This window comes from Oratosquilla oratoria, chromosome 35 (genome assembly GCF_046742065.1).
Source record: "Oratosquilla oratoria isolate Oo_2021 chromosome 35, ASM4674206v1, whole genome shotgun sequence".
NCBI lineage: Eukaryota > Metazoa > Arthropoda > Malacostraca > Stomatopoda > Squillidae > Oratosquilla > Oratosquilla oratoria.
In genome coordinates this window covers 28,113,585-28,119,609 of record NC_134811.1, presented here as the reverse complement: position 1 = coordinate 28,119,609, position 6,025 = coordinate 28,113,585, and positions in this window count along the sequence as shown.

Sequence of the window (6,025 nt, the reverse complement as noted above, 5' to 3'; positions counted from 1 at the left end):
CCCTGGCCAGAATCTGGGAACCAACAAGTCTCCTTGTAGTGCACCAGTTAGGTCCGTCTCTCAAGACTTCGATGAATAAAGAAGGACGCAGGTAAGACGTTGGCGAGATTCCAGAGGACTGATCAAGAGCAGCACGTCGCCTAAGGACAGCAGCTGACCGAAGGGTCGTGACAGGATTTCGATATATGAAGTACAGGTTCCTGGACATAGAGAACATCTCTGGTCAGGAACTGACACGTATTTCAAACTTTTATACACTAATAAAATTATACCATCAGATCTCGCCCAATACGATTTCACCATGTACGAAATTTCACGTTTACACTAATAGGTAAGATATCCCAGCATTTTGCCGAACACGACACGCTCCCCCATCTATTACAGCGTCGTGACTCTTCCTCACTTCCTCCTCCGTCATCCACTACATGACGAAGATTCAGTATATATCGCGGCACTCCCTCGACAGAGATGTTGTTCCGTGAATTGACCTCCGTCACGATCCCCCCTCGTCCAATTGCGATGAGCACTTACCATCCTTCAGTTTCACCCATACCTCTTCCCCCACCTATAGTGAGGCAGCGCCTTTTTCAGTATTGACCAGTTGCACCGGCGTTACCCTGAGATACCGCCATTCATAAAGCTTTTTGTGGCCTGACCTAGGGGACATAGTATACCAGACAACTGCCTCCTCAGGCGGTTTTAACGTCCTCTCGGCGATGTATTTGATAGTGCAATGGTGTCGTTCTATTCCGTTTTCGCTCGGCCGGTACGCAGCCCTAAAGAAGCGTCTCGTGCTCCAATTGTCCAGCATTTCTTTCAGCTGATACGTGGTTAGGGAATCCATTCACAAACACCATTCTTACTAATTGCTCTAAGCCTTCGTCTTTGAATGTCGGTAGGGCCGCCAATCTTCTAATTTTGTTGGCAAAGATGACCCGTTCGCCAGCTCAGCGCATTCTTTGTAGGCGATTACATGATTCGAACGCTCCCTCAATGGACGCCTCCTTCAACCTCCCTTTCAATTTCTCTGCATCTGCTTGATCACTATCGTTCAATTCTAGGTAGACGGCCAATGCATCACCTTCTAGGTTAACCACTTCGGTACGATGACGCTTACGTAAGCGTCATGAGGCGCGAGTGGGTACACGAGGATGCGGGCGTCGGCGTCTTGATTATGTGTGTATGTGTATATATACATATATATATACATATATATGTATGTATATATATATATATATGTATATATATATATACATATATATATACATATATATGTATATATATATATATATATGTATATATATACATATATGTATATATATATGTATATATATGTATATATATACATATATATATATATATATACATATATAATTTTGCTGGTAACCACTAAGAAAATTGGAAGGAAACAGTAATTCCCAAGCGCTTTCGTGTTATTGACATCTTCAGAAAGCGCTTGGGAATTACTGTTTCCTTAGTGGTTACCAGCAAAATTTCTGGATCACGTGTTGTTTTAGTGATCTTTCTGCATATATATATTGTAGTTGTACATGTTACCCCCGGATTCTGTGAACTGGTTTGATTACGTTTTCTGTGGTTGGTATTACTCAGAGTAAAAGAGAACGAGTAATATAGCAGTGACTTTATATTTTATGAGAACAGTGTGATGCAGCATACATATGGCAGCCGATGCTGCGCGCGAGAACTTGACTAATACTGAATTGGTTAAAGGCAATATAGTTCGCAACATATGTGATAACGGTTAATTTTGCCACTAATTCTGTCTTTGTAAGCCACACAGCGACATATCCATTCCCATCAAACGGTTTTAGTTATGTTGCTCACTTTGAACGGTTCCTTCATACCATTCATCTTGGCCATGCCTAGATAACTCATTATAACAGAACGATGTATCATTTACCTTGTCCATGTTGATTCCTGGTTCTTCTTCGTTTAATACAACACTCATCTCTTTCACTTGTATTACCACTTAATCTTACGCTAGCTTATTACTATCTACAGTTTTTCTTCTATGTTGTGCCTCTATCACCCCCAACTTCCCTCATACACATTCACATATGCATTGGCGCTGAACACCAGCCAATGCCCATTCGCCCTCCTTCTTGACAGTGACCTTTAACTCCGTGCCGGGGTGCTAACTGTACACCCATACCCATACCACATTCAAACCACAGAACCTAATCTATTTTTTCCCATAAAACCTGTTGTTCACCCAACACAAACATCGTCCTGCATGACGACTAAGGAACTTAACACTCGTGTTTGACGAGGTCTGACTGAACTCGTTCCCAGTGACGAGGGAAATGACAAACAGCTACAGAAGAATGCCAAGGATACCCAAAGACTGAGGAGCTTCCCTTGATCCCATTGTCAAGGTCAAAGAAGGAAAACTGAAAATTCCTCCTCAACCTCAACTTCCCCTCAAGACAACAGACTGTGGTCTCTTTCACATACTTCATGAGGTGGCACAGTAACAAAGCAACAGGTCCTATGACTTAGGTCGGGCCTCTACTGGAAAACTTTTATCTGGGTCCTTAACGAATGTACAGATGGGTTCCAAAATTGGCCAACAAACTGTATCATTTCCTGATGATGGATACTGCCTTCAAATATCAGCTCTGTTTTTATCTTCCAGTATCACACTGTGATAATTATAAAAAAATATTTGCATTTCAGTATATAAGCATGCAGCAATTGGAGTGCTAGTGTTGAGGTGATAGGGAGTATCACTGAGAAGCTGGTACCACCTGGGGATCACACCTGGGATCTCCCAACTTATCAGGTTGGCATGCTTATCACGGTCGACTCCAGTGATCTCCCACATACCTACTCCATAAGGCTGCACCCAGCAAGTGCCAGTCCAGGTCTGCACACCACTATGGGATCCTACTTATTGCATGGATGACCGCATTGTGAATAGCTGCCCAGGATGTAACACTTCACCCCATACCATACAACACATAATGGAAGACTGCATTATACACAATCATGCATGCAAACAACACAACATACACTCTATAAAGGATTTGTGGGAAAACCCAGTTTCAGCTGTGGCATTCCTTGGGGAGACGGGACTGCTTGGACAGACAGTCTAGGGAACGACAACAACAACAACAACAACAACAACAACTTATGGCATTATGCTCAGGTAGGGAGCATCACTGAAAATGTGAGATTGAACCTGGGACCTCCCACTTTCTGCATAGGCATACTTACTTATTACACCATGGTTGCCTCCAGTGACTGCCTACAAAGCTATCTATTGAGAGACAAGAATATCACAAAGTTCTCATGAAACTTTGGAATGGTTGTAGATCGTAGGACTGCTTTCCCCAGAATTGATAAGAAGTTATATATGACAGAGGTGCAGTCACTAACAAAGGTGTGGGTGGCACTCAGCACACTGAAGGCTCACCTTACAGAAAAAAAATTACAACCAGTTGATGCCTGCCTGAAATGTGCCCACAGCCAACAGATCTGACCCTATGGAGATTTGATGAATGTCCACAAAGTTCAGAGACTTTGTCCTCACTGACTGGGAACTGCTAGCCCTCCATGAACAGCTACCTCAACCATCACCAAGTGGAAGTCATCTATCCTTACTGCTAAAGACCACCTGTTGGGTATGATCTCTAAATAAAACCTAGGTGGACAGAAATGGACAGCAGTATGATGCTGGCAAGGAAGTGGACTACTTCATTCAAAAGAACCATATCACTAATTAATTGTTACATTGAGTTTCACAAAGTGGGAAAGCTCCACTGTGGTTGGTAGCAGTCCTTGGACCTTCCTACAAATCTCTCTGGGAAGAAACTTTGGACAATTGTTGATGCTGTATTCATATAGGACTATTTCTATGTCAATGGCTGAAAGTGATAAGGAGGAGCAGTTGCCAGTTGTCAACTCTTCATGTGTGAAAAATTGTAAGAAATACAGCTGAAACTGACAAGGGAGTTTCTGGGTCAGGTTTGAAGACCAAGTTTCAACCCTTCAGGGCTGTACTTCCTAATAGAGGTTCATAACAATCAAAGATACAGGAAACTGGAAATTAATACAAGATCTAGACAATATATACACATATATCTATCAACCTATCTCTGAGGCACTTTTTCTGGCCTATGGTATATACTGTACTAAATGAACATTGACTAAGACTGAAATCAGATATCACTGATGCCATAATAATGTAATGCATAACTACATATATATTTGTTAGTTTCACATGTCCTAAAATATTTATTATTTCTATAAATAGAAACTAATTTATCTAAATTATTGCATTTTGTTCCATTTAAGATTTTTTCATTAACTGCTATTGCATTTATTGATATAAGTATTTAATTCCTACATACATACATACATATACTAAAGGCTTTTTCCCCTTACACGGGGGGTAGCCAAAAGGAAAAAGGCATAGAAATCACTCCCACCCATTCCATTTCCCATATATTCCACTCCCCTCCACCCTCCCTCATATCTTGGCACCTCCTGGATGATGGGTCATCCCTGCATCCTGTCCACTGCCCTGGGTCAGAAGCAGTGTCGCAAGACACAGCACATCCGCATCAAGGCCGCTTCATAAATTCGGTGACCACCCCCTCTCCGTCCCCTCATGCAGAAAAGGAGAAGATGGGGAGAAATCCCTTCGGGCTGTGTCAAATTTTTCTCATACATACTTCCTCACCCCCCATCCCCCACCCACTCCCCCTCATGCATCACAGCCTCATCTATACACAACCCTTCTCCATTCACCCCTATCTTCTGTCCTCTCCCGTCCTTCCTCTACAGACATTCCTCTCTTTTGTAAAGCCCCTTTCACCACATCCATCCATCTCATCCTAGGACGGCCCCTCATATTCACTCCTTCCACACTTCTTTTACTAATCTTTCTTCACTCATTCTTTCCACGTGTCCAAACCATCCTAATATTCTTTCATCAACCCTATCTCCCAGCTCCTTTTCCACCCCTGTTCTCCTCCTCACCTCCTCATTTCTCACTCTATCTAGCCTAGTAACCCCTATCAAACTTCTCAGACATTTCATCTCAAACACATTCAAACTCCTTCCCTCTTCCTCTCTCATGTTCCATGTTTCTGCCCCGTACATTGCTGTTGGCACAATCACTCCTTCATATAACTTCCATTTAGCATTCATTCCCAGATGTCTATTTCTCATTACACTTTTTAAAAAGTGGATTTAATTCGTAATGTAAGAATTAAATCACATGAACTTTTGTTTTACATACCTTTTTATATATTATGGTCATACATATACCAAGGGCTTTTTCCCCCTTACAAGGGAGGTAGCCAAAGTCAAAAGGCATAATTCCACTCCCATTCATTTCATCCCCACCCACTCCAGTCCCATTCACCACCCCTCCCTCCCTCTTTTCTTGGCTCCTCCTGGATGATGGGTCATCCCTGCATCTCACCCATTGCCCTGGGTCAGAAGCAATGCAATGAGACACAGCAAAGCTACTTCATTTAATAGATGACCCCCCTCTTTGTCTCCTCATGCAGAAAAAGAAGATGGGGTGAAATCCCCTTGGGCTGCATCAAAATATCATTCACACAACCACTCCCTAACCCTCTATTATTATTCTTTTGTATAGTTTGTAGATTGTCTATATTTATTTTTCTGAGTGTGAGGAATCATGCTGTGGAAATATAGTTGAGTGTACTTCTTAAGACCTGTTTGTAGTCTGTGATTATAGTTTTCTTCTGCTGAAGAAAGCTTGTGCTTGCTAGTGATTTTGATGATTTTCACTGTTAGGTCTTTGATGTGTGGACTGATGGTCAAGTGAATATTGAAAGTGAGGCCCAGGATTTTTTTTTTTTCAGTGAAAGGGTTTGTTTATTAAGGTTTACTCTTGGATGTCCCTTGATTCATGGGAGTCTGGAGTGCACAATGTTACCAATAGTTTCTGAGGGGAGGCCTCCATTCTGTTTTTTCTGTAGTTGCTATGCTGAATGGAAAGAATGAGTGAAGAAAGATTAGTAAAAGA